This window comes from Bos indicus, chromosome 21, assembly GCF_029378745.1.
Source record: "Bos indicus isolate NIAB-ARS_2022 breed Sahiwal x Tharparkar chromosome 21, NIAB-ARS_B.indTharparkar_mat_pri_1.0, whole genome shotgun sequence".
In the NCBI taxonomy this organism is placed as follows: Eukaryota; Metazoa; Chordata; class Mammalia; order Artiodactyla; family Bovidae; genus Bos; species Bos indicus.
This window is the reverse complement of record NC_091780.1, coordinates 21,152,759-21,173,776: the sequence shown is the minus strand read 5'-3', so window position 1 is coordinate 21,173,776 and position 21,018 is coordinate 21,152,759. Positions and strand designations below refer to the sequence as shown.

At 52.2% G+C, this 21,018-nt stretch overlaps 1 long non-coding RNA gene across 1 annotated transcript in view; it reads right to left on the bottom strand.

The window, feature by feature from the left end:
* The window catches only part of LOC139178179 (uncharacterized), a 68,891-nt gene extending 47,968 nt beyond the window's left edge, over positions 1-20,923 (bottom strand). Inside the window, exon 1 of the long non-coding RNA XR_011562567.1 lies at positions 20,355-20,923. This is a non-coding gene — a long non-coding RNA (uncharacterized lncRNA). The remainder of the gene's footprint in view (positions 1-20,354) is intronic.
* Between the last annotated feature and the right edge of the window lie 95 nt (positions 20,924-21,018).

The window sequence follows — 21,018 nt, the reverse complement described above, 5'->3', positions numbered from 1 at the left end:
TTGTCTTCAAAATAAATGAGCAATAAGCCAATTCTCACCTATCTCCACTATCCTCCTCGGTGTTTAAGGTGGGAGAAGTAGGCAGGGGCTAGAATATTGAAAGAAAGGAGAGGTCTCTTGGCTGTAGCAAGAACATTTAAGTTTTACTCTAAATTATATGGGAGACCATTGGAAGCTTTTAAATATAATGAGATCTGCCTCTTAAAAAAAACTTCCCTAGGTACTGAGTGGGGAATGAATTGAGGGGGCAAAACTGGAAGCAGTGAGACCCGTTAGGTAGCTATTGAGATTTAGTGGCAGGATGATAATGGGGTGCATTACCTTCCTTACATGAAGAATCCCCCACCTCAATTCCCCAGGGAGGAGCCGGTCTCAGAGGCTGGAAGGCGGGCCAGGGTGTGGCTGAACCAGCTCACTCTGTGGGTGAACCCAGCAGAGGCGGTCTGTGTTTCAGCACCACTGGGTGGACAGCTCCTGCCCCATCTCAGAACTGGGAGCCTCGGGGTTCAGCCCTCTCCCAGTGCCCTATGTTGAGGCAGGTAGCTAGGGGAAGTGGCCCTGAACTGGGCTTAGGTGAACATCATTCCTTTGGAAACCTCCATTTGCTGCACTCTAAAATGGAGGTGATAACACTGTCACTCCATACCACAAGGCCGCTGCAAGGGCCAACGAGTCCACTACTCAAGGACTCTGGGCACCAGTGGATGGGGCTGCCTGGAGTGCCTGCACAGGCTTGGAGTTCATTTCCCTGACACTTGAGAATTTAAAATGAAGCTGAATCTTCCCTTGAGGGAAGGAGCTGTTGGAAACCTAATCTGGGGTGTTTCCCCGGGAAGTTCCTGGTCTCCTACACCACTGTGTCACATAGCTGCTGACAAAGCTCCAGATAACTAACTGCTGCTCTGAGAGTTGGACAATCAGTCTGAATTGTTTCAGGCACAGTGAAGATTTTCTCCCTCCAATAGCAGTTTCTCCAGGATGAAATGGCAAGAGTTAGGGATCCCATTCCTGCCCTTCCCCTTGCTGGGCTCTAATCAAATCTAGTTTCTCTCAATGTGTTTAAACTGGTTTGGTTTTCTTATTTGGAGATTGGCAGAATTCCTTTTCGTGTGCACGACTTGGGGTCAGCAGACCAAAGGGACCTTGCTGTGCTGACTCAGGCAATCACGAAGACACAGTCTTGCTGAATCAGGGAAGACAGGAGGGACTGAAAGATTTCCCTCTCTGAAATGAACTCTGGGTTTTGGGTCCCCACAGAGGAGCTATCTCTGAGCTTCCCTGAGGGATAAGGGAGCAGAGAGTCAGACTCTAGCCTTGGGTTTACTGGCAAACTACAGCGAGAGCCAACCTGGGCATCTGGAATGCCCCCACACTGCTAACCCTGCATCAGTCTGGCTCTTCAGTCTTGTTTGCCACTGCCCAGGTCCACACAGTCATCTGGCCACCCACTTTCCCCTTTCTCCTTCCCTTCCCTCCGGAGTGAGGCCCAGAAGTCCTCTAGGAGCCTCCCCACACTTTGAGAGGGCTCAGTCTTTAGGCCTACCAGTCTCCAAGAGGACCAGGGCTTAAGTGTCTCAACCTCAGAACCACCCTGCCCCCAGGAGAAAATGAGGTGGATATGGAAGTGCGGAGGTAGCTAGGAGTAGGTATCTTGGTGTGAAAAGGTGGCCAGACTGAGACCTCATTCAAACTCCATCTCCTTCTCTTTCTGCTCACTCACTATGTGACCTTGGGCAAGTCCCTTTTCATTTTACTGCTTTCAGCCTCAGTTTGCCCAACTGTGAAATGGGATGAATGTGGTTCCTCCCAGGGGGCTGCTATCAGGAGTCAATGAGATAAAGTAAGCCTTTTACCACAGCCCCAATGACTCATTAAAATGTGGGTGCCCTCCAGAAAGCAAAGTGCCTGAGGAGGATCTCAGAGTTAAGGGAGACTTCCCTCACCCCAACTAGTTAATTTCCTGGTATCTCTCTAGATCTCTGTGACCTCCATTGAGGACTAGGCAGACATGTTCACACTTATTGTACAGATGGGAAAAGTGAGGCCCTGGAGGTGACCTACTCTGTCTAGGATCCCACTCTGGCTCCTCTGACCAAGACTCAAGATGAAGGGAAATGTTCACCCTGAGCCAGAGTTACCTTAAGTGCCTCTCTTCACTTCCAGGGGCTCCAGAACCCCATTTCAGAAACTTCTAAAGGAACTTGGGAACGACTGCTCCTTCATCTTTAAATGAGGAGAAGACGACTCCTTAGATGAGATAAAAATGCAGCAATGCGTCCAGGATTTACAGACGCCCCAAAGGAACCCACATTTCCGCCCCCCTCCCCCGCCCCAAGGGGCTGATGTTTTGGCTCCAAAGGGTTTATAAATGGAAACGTGTGGCTTCACCACTCCAGCTCAAGTTCTCTTGGAATCCCTGAAAGAGCAGGAGCCAGGCTCCAGACGAGTCGGTGGAGGGGCGGGGCAAAAGGCATGTGCGAGGAGCCCCTAGGGCCGGCGAGGCCGCCCATACCTGCGCTAGAGTCGCTGGCTCTGACTCGTTCCTTAGGTCCCCTTGGGCGGGCAGGAAGCTGAGTAGAGGCATCCGAGACGGGTCCCCCGCTCCCACCCCTACTTCAGATTCCGGTGCCAGACCTCATTCTCAACCCTCAGGGCAGGAGATCTTGGGGTTGGAGAACCCTCCTGCGGTGGGGAGAGAAGATAACCATCTTAGGTCATTCGTTTCTCAGTGTCTGACTCCCGCATTTTCAAAGCCCAGACTCAAACTGGTTTTTAATTAGCCGAGATGATGGATTGTCAGCAGCTCTGATATTTTAAAATACCTTTGAAAACAACTATTACGCAAATAGACATGCATATATACATACCAGGACTCCCAAATTAGCTCTTCTCTCAGCTGCGGACCGCCACCGCAGGGTAGCGGCGGAGAAAACAGCGCGGCAGGAAGTGGAACACAGAGTGTCACGGTCAAGGCCAGATTGCACGTTGGCACCGCCAGGTGCCAAAGGCGCTCAGGTTTTACCTCTTCCCGGATCTGCCCAGGGGTGGCGTGAAGGGCTGGGGGAAGGATACGGTTTTCACTTCCAAAATGCCCGGAAGGAGGCCCTGGCACCCACGCCTCCCAGGCCACAAAGTCTCCCCGAGACTTTAAGCGAGAAGTACAGGGTGCCTACTCCGACCGAGCTGGGTGCTGAGGGCGCAGCGGTGAAGCACCAGCGCGAGTCACCACCAGCTGGGCTTCCCTGGCTTAGGCCGGTGTAGGACCCAAACCTGGGACCCTGGCACTCAAGAAATCTGGCCTCCACGTCAGAGTTATTTCCAAGTAAGGCGCCACACGGCTCTACCTGAGCCCCCAATTTCCCGGCTATCCGACAGCTGCTGCCCTGGCAGGTGCCCAGCCCACAGTGGTGCTCCGTCGAGCGTAATTCTTGCAGGAACCCGCCATGCTGCGGCGATTCGGGCTCCCCCTGCTGGCGCCCTAGGTAAAGACCTGAGCGCGCACTGGCGGCGAAAACTGGAAAGCTTTTTTTTTTTTTTTAAGCTAGGGGTTCCTCCAATCATTGTCTACCAACCCCGACCCCAGCCCCGCCTCCCGCCAAAGTTGCACACGAGAAGATTCCGGGAAGATCTTATGTTCCTACAACTTACCCTAAATGCAAACAAAATAAAGAATGCATTCGTCTAGCCAACAAATATGTTCTGAGCACTCTAAGATTAACCACCTTGAGTGGGTAGCTGTTTCTTTCTCCAGTGGGGTTTCCTAACCCAGGGATCGAACTATGTCTCTCGCATTGCGGGCGGACTCTTTACCAGCTGAGCCACCAGGAAAGCCCAAGAATCCTGGGAGCACTCTAAGATTAACCAGGCTGAGTGGGTAGCTGTTTCCTTCTCCAGGGGATCTTCCCAATCCAGGAATTGAACCGGGGTCTCCTGCATTGCAGGCAGATTTTCTATCTGCTGAGCTACCAGAGAAGGCAGATTGCTTACTAGCTGAGGTTAACCACCTTGGCTAACACTAATTGAGTGCTTACTGCATGCAAGACAATGTTGGGCTCTTCTACATGTGTTAGCTCATTAAACCCTCACAACAGTGGTAGCAGGATGGCACTATTATCTCCACTTTACAGTTGAAGACATTCAGGCTCCAAGACATGTGTCCAAGGTCATACATAGCTGGTAAATGGCTTTGAATTTAGGCTGTCCCCAGTGCCCAGGCCATCAGCAAACATTACATATGGGACACTGTGGTTTAAAAAAAAAAAAAAAAGACACTGGAATTGGCTTCAAAGCATCTTGGTCTCTAATTTCCCTGGGGAATTTCTCCTAGAAAGAGAAACAGATGAATGTTTCATCTAGAGAGAGATATAAGGGTTTTCTTGGTCACTTCCTGGGTATGCGTTTCCTTGTGGCACCAGAATAAGATGGTTTCCCCACATTTCAAAGAAGTAAAGTTTAAAAAAAAAATTTTTTTTTCGAAACATGTAGTTTACTAGCAGTTTTAAGATCCCCATTTATCCCTTCAAAATTGTACTTCCTTTCCAGAAGGGAAGAGAATGAGGCTTAATAAAATTCAGTAGCCCATTCCTCACTTCTAAGATGAGCCAAGAACCATGAAGGAAACTGACCTACCACTGCCTCAAAGTGGACCTGTCACACTCTTCCTGAGCCTCTCCTTTGTTCCTGGGGGCTGGCAACGGGCCCCGGTAAAATTATACTGTGCAGAGTTGAGTTAGAGAATGACTACCCACCATGGAGAGTGTCACAGTGAGAAAGCCACAAACCCAGATGGAAGTCCAAGACTGTTAGAGAGAGGCCTTGGATACCAGTGCCTCTATCATTTACCCAACACAGGGACTTAAAGGTGCCACAACTGTACCTTAGGCACATGACATAAAATGGGCCATTCCAGTCCCTGATATCGATATTCCAATGTGGAAACTAGAAACTCATTTCACTGCCTTCTACTCAGCCCCAGTGTCATGCCTATACCCTGCCCCAGGCCCAAAGATTGTGTGTGGTTGCCCCTTTTAAGTGGAATAGGAAACGCCAACCCATCCAGTATTCTTGTCTGGAGAAGTCCATGGACAGAGAGAGCCTGGTGTGCTACAGTCCGTGGGGTCACATGGTCAGACAAGATTGACCAACTGAGCATGAACACATACACTCCCCTTTTAAGACTCTAAGGTTTTTTATTTATTTTTTTATTTTGTTTTTGGCTCTGCTGGATGTTTGTTGTTTGTTTGTTTGTTTGTTTGTTTTGGCTGCACACAGGCTTTCTCTAGTTGTGGTGAGTGGGGGCTACTCTCCAGTTTCGGTGTGAGGACTTCTCATTGCAGTGGCTTCTCTTGTTTCAGAGCATGGGCTCTAGGACTCATGGGCTTCAGTAGCTGTGCTCCTGGGCTCCAGAGTGCAGGCTCAGTAGCCATGGTGCACCGGTTTAGCTGCCCCTCAGCACGTGGGATCTTCCTGGACCAGGGATCTACCTGGTGTCCCCTGCATTGGCAGGCAGATTCTTAACCACTGGACCATCAGGGAAGTCCAAGACTCCTTCTTAAGTTTTTTTGAAGACAGGTTTGTATGTTACTCATCACTGTACTCTGAGCTCTGAGCACAGGATCTGACACAGAAGTACAGGTGGGGCTGAACTATTAACAAACAAATTCCCCCAAAGCATCCCTGACTGGTGATCATCTTGTCCCTATTTGAATCCTCCCAGAAATGGGGCACTCATTACTTCTCCATGGGAGTGCTTCCCCTGTGAGTCAGTTGGTAGGTTGGGTTCTTCCTTTTGTAGCTTCCTAGATCTAGTATCACCCACTGGGCTTTTCCCGAGACCTTTGAAAAGCTACTGATTGTATTGAAGCCCAGTTGGAAGGGGAAAACTGGAAAAGGGAGATTTCTTTTTCCATGGGGAAACCCACCTGAGCCCCAGAGGAGAATCCAGCCCATGCAGAAGTTGAATTCACACACAAGGGGTAGTTTGTTGGGGCTTACTCTTGAAACTCTCCTGCATGTCTGGTCACGAGTGTCTGGGAGAGGCTGGCCTGGCAACGCTAAAATGACACCATGATGGTATTTCAGATCCAGAGTGTTTCCCTGTATTTTCACATCAGTGTGAGCTAAAGGAAGTGCATATGTCCACACATGTGTGTGCATGACAGTCTCAGTATCTGAACACAGAGATTCATTCTTGGATTTCCATCTAGGCTAGGCAGGATCCAAGAACATGACCAGGAACAAGCCTATATTCTGGGGAGGGAAGGGGTGTGGCATCACCACAGTGTGCACAAGCTGGTTAATGCCCTAGAGCCAGAGAAAAAATGGGGTCCGGAAAACTCTAGGGGTATATACGCACGTATGTATGAGTGTATAAGGGGCTTCCCTGGTGGCTTAGCAGTAAAGAATCTGCCTGTCAAAGAGACAGGGGTTTGATCCCTAGGTTGGGAAGATCCCTTGCAGAAGGGAATGGCAACCCACTCCAGTATTCTTGCCTGGGAAATCCCATGGACAGAGGAGACTGGTGGGCTACAGTCCATGGGGTCACAAAGAGTCAGATACGACTTAGTGACTAAACAGCAGCATGAGTGTATAAGAGTGTGTGTGTGTGTGTGTTCACAAACAAACCCATCTGGGTGGATAGTGTGAATGCGTAAAGACAAAGACAAATTGGTGCTATGTCTGGGTGACAGTGCATGTGGTATGTGTGTATATTTACAAGCATTTCTAACCTGGTTTTATGACAATTGTCATTCTGTAGCTGAGCGTGTATGTATGCATGTATGAATGTGTGTATATGTGTTTATAATGTAATCCCAAGACTATATATGAATGACTAGGGGTGTTTGTGTATTTAGATGCAAAACCATATTTCAGTCAGGGTCTGGATGATTCTGTATGTGTGTGTGTTTTTCCTGCACACCCCTGCGTGTTCCATATTCCCCAGCCTCACGGACATATGTGGATGTTCTGACTACAGAGGCTGAGCCCAGGCAGGCCCCCAGGTGGGCTGAGCATGTAGGAGAGTAAGTGTGGGTGACTGCTGTTTATGGGCAACCTCACAGAGGCTTTGTCTGATGCCCACTCCCCATGGCCCCTAAATTCCTCACCCTGGCAGGACATAGGCTGTCCTTCCTTCCAGACCGTCTTCCCCCAAGGAGTCCCTTTAACTCGTAGCCCTTTCCTGGCCAGGAGGCTGAGAGTTGAGGGATATTCATCTCCGGGCGGGTTTTTGTTCCGTCTCATGAAAGGCCTCAATGGCTGGGAATACCATTCTAATTACAGGGAAGCCCAGCTTATGTGGGGGACACAAAGGGCTGTGGTCTCATAGCAGCTCCTTCCATCCGTCAAATAAGGCTGTCTAATGACGGGGTGAGAGCTGTGAATGCCTAAAACAAACTCGAAAAGGAGGGAAAATAAAGCCGCCGGGGGCTTAAAATATATTAAATTACCCTGATTAGGAGTCGTGGCTTTGCAGGAGCTGGTTGGAGAGGCTTGGGTCCTGCTATTCACTTGGGGGGGGGGAGGGGTCAGTAGGTCGGGAGGGGTTCACAGAGCCCGGCCCATTCTCATGCTAACACCAGGGTCGCGCTGCAGGCTTAGTGGGCTGGAAAATAGAAATGAATTTGCCATAATCCTCCTCCTCCTCCTCCTCCCAAGCCCAGGAGAAGGGTTGCTTAATTGCAGCCCCTTAGAGCGTGCTGGGCACTGGGGCAAGGCCACACCCTGGAGCCTGGACCCCTCAGCCTTCTCACCCCTCACTCATTTTTCCTATAGGGCAGGTTCAGGGCCTCAAAGCAGATTCCAAAGCATTGGCGGAGGGTGGGGGGCGTGTAGTGGGCAGTGTGCATGTACATGAGTGTGCACACACATTCACCCTCCCTCCTTTCGAGGGTGCCAATATTCACAGTCACCCCTTTCCACTTATTCATGCCATGCACAAACACAAATACCCCTCCACTCCTCCAAACACACCCCTTCACACACACTTCTGTAGACACAAATGCAACTCCACACAATCAACAGACACCTGTACCCCTTCCTGGGTGAACACATACAGGCCCTGCCATATCTTCCCAGGCACCCATTGCATGTACACACACTCCTCCTTCGTGTGTGTCTCCATGTGTGTCATGGACACACAGGCTGCTTCCCAGACACCAACATATCCCTCTAGACACGTCCCCTCAAACCACTGACTCAGTACAATTTCAATGCTTACAGCAGAGGAAACTGAGGCTTAGAACACAGCCAAGGGACAGTGCCACTGGCGTCAACCTGACTGCTGCAGGCCCTCGGACTGGTCTCTTTCCCACCTGGACATCAGTTTCCTACTATTAAAAGGCGGAGCTTGGACTAAATGTTCTAGAAAATTCCAGCCAGGGGTACATGTGCCTGCAGATTGTGTGGTGTAGTGTTTGTATCTACAGAAGTGTGTGCGAAGAGGTGTCTTTGGAGGAGCGAAGAGGTGTCTTTGGAGGAGCGAAGGGGTGTCTTTGGAGGAATGGAGGGGTATTTTTGTCTGTGCATGGCATGTATAAGTGGAAAGGGGTGACTGTGAAAAATCACCCTTTGGCTAGGAGGGGTCAAGGGTTAGGGGTTACTCCTCCCGCGCCGTCCCTGTCTCTGTATTCAGGTATGCTCTCCACAGTACACTCCACAGTGCACACAGTCACGATTTTCTCGTTTTTGCAGGGTTACAGACTGGAGGGCGGGCCTGGGAGTCCAGTGGCCTGCATCCGCGCACGTCCCGCTGCAGGTGGCGCTGCCGTCCCGCTCACCCCACCCACCTTCAGCCGCCCCTATCTGTGGCTCCATTCGTGCGACTTGGCGGGTTTAGGACGCCACAGAGCCCCGCAGTGTGGCGCGCGGAACCCAGAAGAGATATCCAACCCCGCGCTTCCTCTGCCCGGGACGCCCTCTGCCGGCGGATCTCGAACAGACTCGCCCGGAGGAGGCCGGACGAATACACTTGACCCTCGGGCCTGACTCGAAGAGTCAGCGCCGCGAAATCCACTGGTCCCCATACTGCGCTCTGCTGAGAAAAGCTAGGGAAGAGCCGGCCAGACTGGAACGGAGATTGCGAAAGTAAACTCCGCAGAGGGAGCGTGGGAACCACAAGGCCTCGCCGCCCCCTTCCCTCTCGCGATCTCTAAGAACATAACCTATATTCATTCTTGCCTAGAGAATTCCGTAGACAGAGGAGCCTGGAGGGCTACAGCCCATAGGGTCACACACACACACACACACACACTTCTTTCAGCGGCGCGCAGTGAGCCCCCGGGAATGAATGAGCGGAGGGGGCTTACTGTCAGGGGCCAGTGGCCAGGGTGGGCGGCCAGGGGCCCGCCGCCAGCTGCTGGCGAACCTGAACCAATCGGCCTCAGAGTTTCCATCTGAGCCATGGGCGAAGGATGGCTCTGGGCAGCCGAAGAAGCCAGGAAGAAGCCCCAGAACGGAAATAAACTTCCTTCCAGCCACCCCATGCAGAAAAGACGGGGACCGCCGAAGCCTCAGAACCCTCACCCCCCTACCCTCGGGGGTCAGCCGAAGCCGCTGTCGCCCCTCCTCCCTGGAGGGCAGCGCTAAGACTAGTTGCTGACAATAGGGGCACGACCCCCACCCCGAAAGCAGTGGGGGCAGAAAGTGCAAGTGAGATCTTCCGGGCTTGGACACCCAGGCGTGCGGCGCGGTGGGCGGGCATCACTGGGGATCCAAAGAGGCTCGGGTTTAAGGTAGAGGCGGGATTGATTCACTGAACCGAGAAGTTTCAGAAAAGCACACGGAACAGGAATGGCAGATCCCTCCCCATCTCCTCTAAGAGGTCCATGGTAACTGCAGCGTGAAATTTTCAGGGGCCACCAGTACCTCCGAGGTAGAATTAACACGCAAGGGTCTACTAAGCCTAGTTTTGAGGTCAAATAACAGGTTTCGCCTGGCCTCTGCACTCCCTTCCCGCGGGAGTATTTGCACTGCTCCCTCAAATCTGGTTCCGCAGAGTTCTGTTTTGGGGATTTATCTAGGCCGAACTTTCGGGCCTGGAAGCCCCGTGCACTCTTATCTTGGGGACAGAGAAACTCCCCCGGGGCCACTCTTCAAGAAGAGCCCAAATGAAATGCGGGGAGGAGTTGGAGACGCGGAGGACAAACCACGCTGCGTGGAGCGGACCTGGCTCAGGACCTTTGCTGCGGCCAAAGTCTCCAGCGGAGGGCCCCGCCTGGGATTGTAGCTTTTCCCAAACGACTGTCCAGGCCTCGGGCCTGGCTGCACCTTTGGGTTAGGGAACTAGCTCGGGACCCGCGGGGCCCTGATCCGGTTCAACTCCGCTCCTCCTAGGTCTCCTGGGGAGGCTGGATCGGAGCCCCGAGGGACAGCAGGTATGGAACCAAGGGCGTGGCTGAGAAGGCTGAAAATGGGGGAGCCGACTGGAGAGGATTGAGCCCTTATTGCCCCCAAATCAGGCTTCAGCCGCGCCTCGGTGATCAGTCCCGGTATTTGGGGAAGCGTTCCTCCCGCCCCCCACCTGCCCCTCACTCTCCAGGCACAGTCAGCCGCCCGGAAATCCGTAGGTTCCTGTGGAAGCGCACACAGCGACTCCATACAGTTTATTCAAAGCAAATTTATGGGAGCAACGAATTCGAATTCCAGAATTTTCTCCACATAAAATAAAACTTAAAGAGGCGACACTCAACCTCTAGACCGTGAGGTGGGGTAGCCTCTTGCCGGCGGAGAAGGTATTTGTTGGATGCCCTGTGGGGCAAGAGGGAACCCCTTCCACCCCGCCCTCCTGGAGGCGCCCCCTCGGCCCGCGGCCTGTTGCCCCAGTTCACAGGGCGAAGAAGGCGCCCGCCAGACTCCGCGGCCACAAAAGGAGCCGCAGCGGGCTGGAGGCGGCCCAAAAGCGGCGGCGCAGAAATGCCTGGGTTCTCCCAACACAGGAGCCACCCGAGGCCAATGTATAGCCAGAAACTGGAGACAAGGGACTTTCGAGCCGTCCCTAGTTTAGAGCATTTCTCCCGAAGTCGCCCTCATCGTTCCCTTGTCTGCCCTGACGCCAAAGGCTCACCCCATCAGTTACCTCCTTTTATCACAAAGAGATGCGGGAATCTTGTTTTTTTTTTTTTCTAGAATATTCCAAAAATGAGCGGCTGTATTTGGGTGAATTCCAGTGGGACCGAGCTTACGTCCTTCGGCGTGATGGCGCTGCCAGAGCTCGGGTAGGATCTCCGTGGGCCCGGCGCGGGCACTGGGAGGGGCTAGGGACTCAGGGCCACTGGCGTTTCTGGGGAGAAGCGCAAGCCAGAGTTACCGCAGCTCGTACCACCGAAGCCTCTGGTTCTCGTGCTCAGACCCTGCGTTATCCACTGTCTTTAGAGGAGAACCCAGTCCCCACCGCAGGTCTGCCCCAAGCCGAGATGGTCACACCTGTCAGCAGTATAGCAAGACCCTAAGTGTTCTACCCAGTCGTTGGCAAGAGACTGGAGCCTGGATTTGCAGTGGCTGCCTGCGTTCAGTGTAAAGGGAACGGGCTACGAAACCCCAATAAACTGCGGTTTTCTAAATATCCCGGGTTCCTAAACCCCGTGTATCAACCACCAGAAGCCATGCAACGGCTAGGCGGCAGAACGGGGCTCTCGGCAGTGGCTCTGGGCTTCTATTTGTAAAACAATAAAATCCAGAGAGCCGAATGAAGACAAAGCCATTTTTAAACGTTCCATTGGTGAAATCTCCACACTTAGCAAACACTTTCATTTTCAGAGCTGTCTGTTGCCGCACACAGGTCCAGAAAATCGATTGTGTTTCCTGGTGAATTCCACCCAGGGAACAGAGTCCTGGGAACGCAAGCGGGTGTACAAATGTTAGAAGGAATGGATGAGAGGCTAACAAGTGAGCCCCCAGGACCAAACGCCTTTATAAACTCACTGGTGTGACTTTGCTGGCATCTACATTTTTTTTTTTTTTTTTTTTGCCTATTTACGCTGCTTCTATACCCTCCGTGGAGCTGTCATGGTTGTACGGGCCTAGCCAGCCTCCCTTTTTCTCCCTTTGCTAGGCAGAAACCTCAGTCGCTTCTGCCAGAAGCTACCATTCGGCCCAGCGGGGCCAGAAAAGGTCCCCTTTCCTTGTACCGTGCAGATCCTTACATCCTGTGTCCTGCGTGCTCACGCCTTAACAGTCAGACACGGGTATGGGACCCTCCTGGAGAGAGGGGAGCAGAAGATAAGACGTGCAGGGGCCCCAGCCAAGGTTGACAGGCACCACGGACACCTCGGGCCAGCGTTTCCAATATATGGCCCCACGTTTGGGAACTCCTGGGTTTTGTGCAAGTGCGTCCACAGGACCCGGTAGCCAGAACACAGGACTAGCCTTTCCGAAGACCGGGCGTTCTGCGGGCTGACTCCTGTCAATAGGAGAGAGGTGGGTTATTGACCTAGCGGCCTCCTCCTCTCCATCTATTGTCGCAGCTCAATCACGCACTTACCGGAAGAAAAGCGAGTTTATCTTAGCCTGGAGGAGTCTCGTGTTGCGAGTGTGTGTGTGTGTGTGTGTGTATCTAAAGGGTGGGGGAAGTTCTGCAGCCACGACTGTGCAGATGGGTTGAAGATAGACACTTTCAGAAAAGGGCCAATTTCCCCTTCACAATGAGCGCTAAGTACCTGATAAATGGGGCTGGTGTTTATTCATGAGCAGGTACTTTGGAGATGGCGATTAGAACAGCCGCCCTCGCCGCCTCGCCAAGGTACTTAAGGCCGGGCAGGTGCAACGCTGCGCGCGCCCGGAGCGCACAAAGCCCGCGGCCGCAAAGGCGTGGGGAGGGGCGTGAATGAGGGCCGCGCCGGGCCCCGAGGGCGCGCGGCGCGCAGGCACCTTAGCCCTTTGTTCCCCGTCCGAAGCCAAGGCCACTTCACCAAGGGGCGTCCCGGGAAAACCTCCCCTCTCATTACCAAGAATTCCCCTTCGTCCCTCCTCCCGTAGCCCAGCCGGGCAGCTCTCGGTCTGGCGGACACAGGGACTCAGCGTGAGACCAGACTGGGCATTTGTGTAAACGCTGCCTGTAAGCTGGCTATTAGCTAACCAGCTAAGTAACTCAACAACTAGGAAAGCCACAGAACCCGGGCCTGGGAACAGCGCAGGCACGCGGCTCGAGCCGCCCCCGCCGCCGAGGCGCCACCTCTGGCCGTGCGGGTAACCTCGGGCTTTCAGGTTTTGTTTCAACTCCAAGGGGAGAAAATTGGGGTCTGTCTCTTTCCACAGCTTCCTGGCGCCAAGGTCGTGGGACAGACCGGATCTCGGCCTTGGAGTGGCTCTGGAATCCCTAAGAACCTCCAGCTTTTGCCCACGATCGGCGTCTCGGAGCGCGAGGAGGGCGCAGCTGGTGCGCGGGCCTTGGGGGACTGAGAGTCGGGTCCCCAGCCTGCTTGGACGTGAGCGGCCGAGTATCTCCCTTGGAGTCCCATAGAGTAACCTGTGTCTCTCACCCCCCTGGGGCCTTACCCCCATCCCAGGCAGCTAGGGTGCTTCGTATTGGCCATGTCCAGGGGTCTGGGGCACTCAGACAGTGGAGGGGACACTGTTGGCCTGTTGGCCTGATATCCTCAGGCTGTCTGGTTGCCTGTTTTTTTTTTTTTTTTTTTTTTTTAAATAACTGTTTTGAAAACAGATTTCTCTCCAGTTCGGAGAATCAGAGAGGAGAAATCTATTTCAAGCAAGTTGGATTCCTGGTGGGGAGAAAAATTCTTTTGACCGTAAATAACAGGCAGGGACCTGACCTGACCCATCACAAGGCAGTTTTTTTCATTTTCTACCATAAATAAGAATGAGGCGGCTCTGCCACTCGATGCAAATTGACCAGGCGATTGTAGACATTAATGTTCATTATAGATATTTCTTGGAACCTTGGGCTTAGAATAAATTGCAGATATAAGAATCCCAATTCCCCAGAAAATCCGCCATCTGGGATGTGAGTGCAAACCAAAAGTGGTAACCCAGAGGTGAGGCGGGGAGGCAGGTGGGGGCCAGTCCAGCACCCATGGACCCGATTGTGCCACCATCAGCCAGTCTGCAGCCCAGTGAGACCCAGAGCCAGCCCGACGGGCAGCCACGGTTAGCTTAAAGGCATCACTAGAGAAGGAATGGATAAAGATGGTTGGATAGCATCACTGACTCGATGGACATGAGTTTGAGCAACCTCCAGGAGATGGTGAAGGATAGTGAAGCCTGGTATGCTGCAGTCCATGGGGTTGTAAAGAGTCAGACACGACTCAGCGACTGAACAACAGAGAAGCAAAGCTTCCCCTTGTGTCTCCTGCTAGGAACTGAGTTTGGATTCCAGGGAGCAGTGTTCTCCAGGGTTACAGCCTGCGTCACCTGCTCTAAGGGGATTGCGGGCCGCTAGCCTCGGAGAGCCTGAGACATTTAGATGCGGCCCCCTCCTTGGAGTGTCGAAATGATTCCAAGGCCATGCAAGTAGCCTCTGCCCGGCAGCCTGGAGTAAGAGGGAAGGGGCAGTTGAGGAGCTCGGGACAGAGCCTTGCCACTCCCTACGCGCCCGAAAGACATGGAGTGGATACTGCAGGGCCCTGGAGGCGAACCTGAGACAGATGTAGTGCGGCTCAGCCTCCTCTGTTGTTACCGTAAAACACTGCTGGCCCTGGCGTGGGGCCCCAAATTTAGGCAGGAGTGAAAGATTGGAACGAGTGCAGGCGGTGGTGGAGACTACAGATGACGCATCGCAAGGCAGTTTTTATATTTCTATTTCCAAGACCTTTAACGCGCACCCAAAAGATGCAGGTGTGACCAGGAGGAGGGCCAGCAATGCTAACGCCCACGATTGACTTTCTTAGCATTACAGATTTAGAACATATCAGAAAAATAGAATGAATAGACTTCCTGGAGAAGTAGATAAGCCCGGATGTAATCTTTGGCCCTCCTCAGGTTGGCTTCCCCCAGCTGAAAGTTTGTTTTTCTAAGGAAGCTTTTTGGGCAAATGCAGTTTGTGCTCATGTGGGCATGGGGCATCTCGCTCTTGCAAAGCCCCACTAGGCAGTCTAGTGAATTAGGCCATGAGGCCTGCTAAGCTGGAGCCCTGGGCAGAGTCCCTCAGTAGGGTGCCCCCTAAGTCCGACCTTAGACCCGCCAGTGCCAGAACCCTTTTACCAGGAAGAGCTTTATCAAGTTTTGGAATAAGTTAGGGCAGGAGTCTCCTATGGGTTTTTTTTTACTACAGCTGTTTCATCAAAAATGACTCATACATTGATCAGTTGATGATTGCTCCTGGAAAAGCTGGGAATATCTCAGTAACCTAGCATCCTGCCCATCACTCTCCCAGTGACTGATGTAGAGTGCACACTGCTGAATGCCAAGTTCTGACCAGAAGGCTTCAGACTAGAGCTCAAACTCCTTGACCTGCTGGTCTTGGTATGTGTTGGCTCTTCCTGGGGTCTACCTCACACACCAGCTTCCTCCTCACAGCACCAAGGCTCACCATGGATGGAGTCGGACAAGGTAGCACTCAAGATGGAGCCTGTTATGGGAGAACCCGAGGAAACCCACCTCTTCCTGATCATCTCACATCTTCCCTCTGGGTTTGTGATGAAAGAGATGAGGGTCAGGTTTCTCTGACCCTGAAGAGTCTGCAGTAAAGGAAGCAGCCCTTCAGCCCAACACCTTGACATTCAGGACCTGTGAGGTAGTGAGTGGGCTGAGACTACAGTCTGATGTCTGCTTTGACAGTGACCTTGGGGAAAGACCCTCCCCATCTTCAGTTTCCTCACCTGCCAAGGGAGGAGGGTTTTCAAAGAAGAGCCTTAACATCTCTAATCTGAGGCTCAAATAAGTGTGAGAGAGGGCTGCACTGGGAACTCCTGCAGACTTCTGAGGATGCTTGGTGTCCTCCCAAGGGAGTGAACATTTCTTTCTGAAACCTGGTCCTTTGATAAACAGTGTGATAGTGGAGTTAGTGGAGCCAAGTTGCCTGGGTTCAAATCTGACCCAGATCTGCCATTTACTAGCTTTGTGGTCTTGGGCCACTTTATTCTCTGGGCCTCAGTTGCCTCATCTCTGAAACAGAGATTGATAATAATTAAGGGTAACTGGGCTAATCTTCATATATACATGTAATGCCCCTAGAAGCATGCTGGCATGGGCAAGCTGTTAAAATGATCTTCCCAGACCCTGGATGCAGTGTCACCCCTTCCCATCCCTCTTAGTCTCCCCCACTGATGATCACCGTTTCTGTCCCTGCATCACTGCCAGGATCACAGCTCTGCCTGGGTCTGGGGAGTCTGGGAATGGGATGCAGGAGGGCAGGACTCCTGTGTATTGCCCATCTGATGAGTACATTGCCCATTTGATGAGTACATTGCCAAGGAATCTCTGCCTCAATCCTTTACTTATTTTCTGAGATGGAAGGAAGTTGAGTCATCTCTCTCTCCCCTTCTCTCTCCTCAATTCCACCCATAGGCAGAAATAGCTGTGTGAAAACACATGCCCTTGGCTCTGAAGGGTGAGCAAGTAATGGAGGCCCAGTTGATCTATCTCCACTACAAGGGATCCTGCTCAGAGGTGAGTCAGGGTGTACTGCACAAAACAATTGACATTTTCTTCCCCTTTCAACACAACAGGGAAGCTCCAAGAATACTGGGTGGGTGGCCATTCCCTTCTCCAGGGGATCTTCCCAACACAGGGATCAAACCTGGGTCTCCCACATTGCAGGCAGATTCTTTACTGTCCGAGCCACCAGGAATAGATGTATGTGTACTCGGTCGTGTCCAACTCTTTGTGACCCCATGGACTGTAACCTGTCAGGCTCCTCTGTCCATGGGATTTTCCAGGCAAGAATACGGGAGTGGGTTGCCATTTCCTTCTCCAGAGGATCTTCAAAACCCAGGGATCTAATCTGAATCTCTTGCAACTCCCGCATTAGCAGGCAGGTTCTTTACCAGTTGAGCCACCAGGGCAGCCCTGAGCCACGGGGAAAGCCCTCTCTAAATACACACATACACGACTGTCAGCTCCCCAAGAGCAGGGGTTATTCTGTTCTGTTTGCTGTTGTAGCTCCAGTACCTAAAGTGATGCCTGCCCACAGAACAAGCACTCACTAAATAACTATTTAATTAGTGAAAGTAAGAAGTGTCCCCACTGATCAGATCAACTTCTGTAGCAGGGTCCAGTGTTCATTTATTTTCCTCATCAAGAGGCAATGGCCAGATTTTAAAATAAGAAAGAAAAAAAAGAGAACTCTTCATCTCAGATTTCTCTTCTTAGTCATCTTCTGGCTCAGCCTCTAATTCTCTTGATTATCTACAAAGTCCTTCTTTGAACATCCCCCCAACACACAAACATCCCTGTAAGGAGTTAGACTCCAGGAGGGACAAGAGTTTAAGGGTCTGTGTTTAATTCATCACCTTCAAAGACACTAGGGATCCGTGTGCCCTCCTGGGGGTCTGGGTTATCTTGTACAGAATGGAGCAGCTGTCCTACCAGAATCCAGACACCTCCTTAGATGCCTGGTTGAAGCATGTGCTACTGCTAAGTCACTTCAGTCGTGTCCGACTCTGTGCGACCCCATAGATGGCAGCCCACCAGGCTCCCCCATCCCTCGGATTCTCCAGGCAAGAACACTGGAGTGGGTTGCCATTTCCTTCTCCAATGCAGGAAAGTGAAAAGTGAAAGGGAAGTCGCTCAGTCGTGTCCGACCCTCAGCGACCCCATGGACTGCAGCCTTTCAGGCTCCTCCATCCATGGGATTTTTCCAGGCAAGAGTACTGGAGTGGGGTGCCATTGCCTTCTCCGTGAAGCATGTGGAGACCAACTAGTATCAGTGTTTTATTTTCTGAGGGGAGGGAATGTTCCTTTTTGATAATGCAAAGTGACAGTAACATCATTGTCATTAAAGAAGACTGCTGTTAAAACAATAATGGCTTTCCCTCTTGGAAACATTTACTATGTCTCAGGCACTGGAACAAACACAACATCTTATTTTATCCTTACAAGCCCCTGAGATTGATTTACAAGCCCATTTTACAGATGAGGTAATGGAGAGCTGGCGAAACTCATAGTTTGTAAGGGAGAGAGCCAGGGTTTGAACACAAGATTCCAAAGGTTGAGCTGTTCACCCTCACCTTCTCTACCTTCTTTCTCTGATAAGGAAAGCAAGAGTGTCCATGTGAAAGGTGATTTGGGAGGCATTTGCAGTGACTAGCTCAGAAACAAAGCTCAAATGCTGGTAATCAAACACAGTGAATTTGAAACTAACAGAACATTGTAAGTCAACTATACTCCAACAAAATTATTTCAAAGAAATAAAATAAAACAGCTTGCCCAAATTCAAAGCCCACCTGAACCGCTTTCTGCTGTGACACTGCAGACAGTTTACTTAACCCCTTCACATCCCAGTTTTCTCTTCTGTAAAAGGCGGGTAATAACAAGACCCTGTCTCCTTTAGTTGGAAGGGCTGAGTTCATATATATAAATTATAAATTATTTTCTCAGCCTATATCAGAGTAGTATTTATATTGCCTTCTTCGAACTGCTGCCTTAAAGTTCCTCATTCTACCCCTCCATGAATTGGACATCTTGGCTATTGGGACAAAAAAAAAAAAAAAAAAAAAGCAGTTTATCCAAGATGTCACGATAACCCAGAGAGAATCAGATTAGACTCAGACCAGAAGTTCTCACGAGGAAGAGGAAGGGTCTAGAGCAGACTTTGCAGAAGGTTTTGAAGGAAAAAAAACGCTTCCTTTTCCCTTTTTAAAAAGATGTAAACATCTTCCCAGGCTCCTCTGACATCAGCTTGTCAGTGATGAATCATCGGGAGCAAAAAGACACGCACTAGGTAGGTCACAGTCTCCATTTTTAGTCAACTTCTTGGTGGCCCGGCTGAAGCCTTGCAGGAGGGCCCATGATCTTATGCAGCTCAGGAAACCTCAGCCCCTCCAAGTCTTCAGAGGACTGGGTTAAATGGAGAGGGAAAGACTAACAGAGACTGAAGGCCTCCCTTCTGGTATTTCTTTTTAAAATCTTAAAGAAATTTGCACAGGGTTTTTTTCCTTTCTTTTTAACAGAGTACATGGACCCAGCATTTTCCTGTTAATGCCTGTTTGTGAATGAGATCTTGTAAGTAATAGAACAGAGGGAAGCAGTCCCTGGGAGATCTCTCAGTTTGAACCAGTGTTTATTTAAAACAACAGCAGCAAAAACCCCTCAATCCTCAATGGTTCCTAAATTTATATGTACTTGATTCTTTTTTTTTTTTTTTATGAATCCATCCAGAAACCATTTCATTTATCATGTACCAAGCCCTTGGCAGTGCAACTGAAGATGTTAAGAGAAGCAGAGATGTGGAGGAAATCCAGGCAGATCTCCTGGAGGAGGAGACACTTGCTAAAGTTTGGCCAAGTGAAAAATGGAAGGAGTGTATTCTTAGAGGGAGAAACTTCATCATGACTAGAATTCCAGCAGTAAGAAATCTGGGAACTATACAGAGAAGCAGGAAAGGAACGCAGAAGGGAACAGTGTGAATTGAGGGAAAAGCCCATCTCCCCCTTTTTATCTTGCTGCTTCTAACTGGCTATGAATTTAGAAACCAGATAACATGGATGTTAGGATTGTGTGTAAAACATCAGTATATAAACAACCTCAGAGTGAATATCTGACAATGAAAGGCAGGAATGGGAGGGAGGCAAGGTTTGGGCCACTGGTACCAGCTAACACCTGTCCCTGCACAGAATCCAGTAACCGGCCACAGTGGGAACAGCCAGAAGTCCTAAGCCATAAAAAGGGAGGATATCTTACGGGCCCCTGCACCGCCACTAAATCACAGCCCACTCCCACCCCACCCACCACCCTTTAGCCCAGGACCTTAATTTAGGTGCTGGAGATGTGGGGGGAGGGAATGTCCATAGTTGATTCTCCCTAGAGCCGAGCCACACTCGCGCCCCTGCAGTTCTCCAGAAGGAGCCTCAGGGCCTGGGGAACTAGATTCTAACTGCGGCCCCTCCTGCAGAATCTGAGAGAAGGCGAGAAAGAGCAAGATCCGGAACTAGCGCGCAGAAGCGGAGACCAAGGAGGCTAAGCCGACCAGAGATGGATGAACTAGACGCCCCTGGGAAAGGCCGGCGACTTCACCGGATAGACACGGGGCACCCTTGCCCTCTGTGCCTCCCGCCCCAGGCCCGGGACCCTTCAGAGCCCTGGAGAGGCAGCGCCCACCCCGCCCCCAGACCCGGCGGGGGTCCCTCCCAGCCTCCCATTCTCCTTGCAACACACCGCCCTCCGCCCTGTTTCTCTGGGTCGCAGAGTGCGGGGCTGGGGGGCGGGGCAGAAGGGGTGCGGCGAACCCCGCCAGGGCTTCTTACCTAAGCGCGAGCATCCGTCCGACCGAGCTCGGTCTGCTGCTGGGACTGCGGGGCTGGGGAGGCTCCCACGGACTCGGATCGCGCCTCCCCCCACCGCGCCCCGAGCCCCCAGACCCTTCGGTGGCCCCGAGCTGGGGCGCCGGGACCAGGGGACAGGCGCCGCGCGGGCGGGAGGAGGCGGCTCCTGCGGGGCTCGGCGGGGCGGGGCGGGGGCGTCTGCTGGGCCCCGCCCGGAGGGGACTTGGGAGCTATTCTCTCTGGAAGGACAAAGGCGGCCGGGGAAGGCTTGGCGCCCCCCAACCCCCATCCCCGGGGCCTGGCCCTGAACTTGAACTTGTACTTGACACTTTGTCCGGAAGGTGGCGAGGGAACCCATCTGAGCTAGGACGGGGGGCTAGTCCGTCCACCTCTCCTCCTGGGGAGGGAGCGAACCCGGCCTCTTCGGCGCCGGGAGGGAGCCCCTGCCTCCCCAGGTGCCCTCAGGGCCCGGTGCGCCCCCAAGCGGCCTTGGGCTCGAGGGTCGTGGGGTTCCTGCCCTCCCCCTCGGAGAATCGGGGTGCGAACCAAGCCGTGGGTCTCCCGCCCGCAGGAGTAGGCGCGGACCCTGCGCCCCCGCCCTCCACCCTACCCTACCCCACCCCACCCGGAGCCCGGCCCGCAGCCG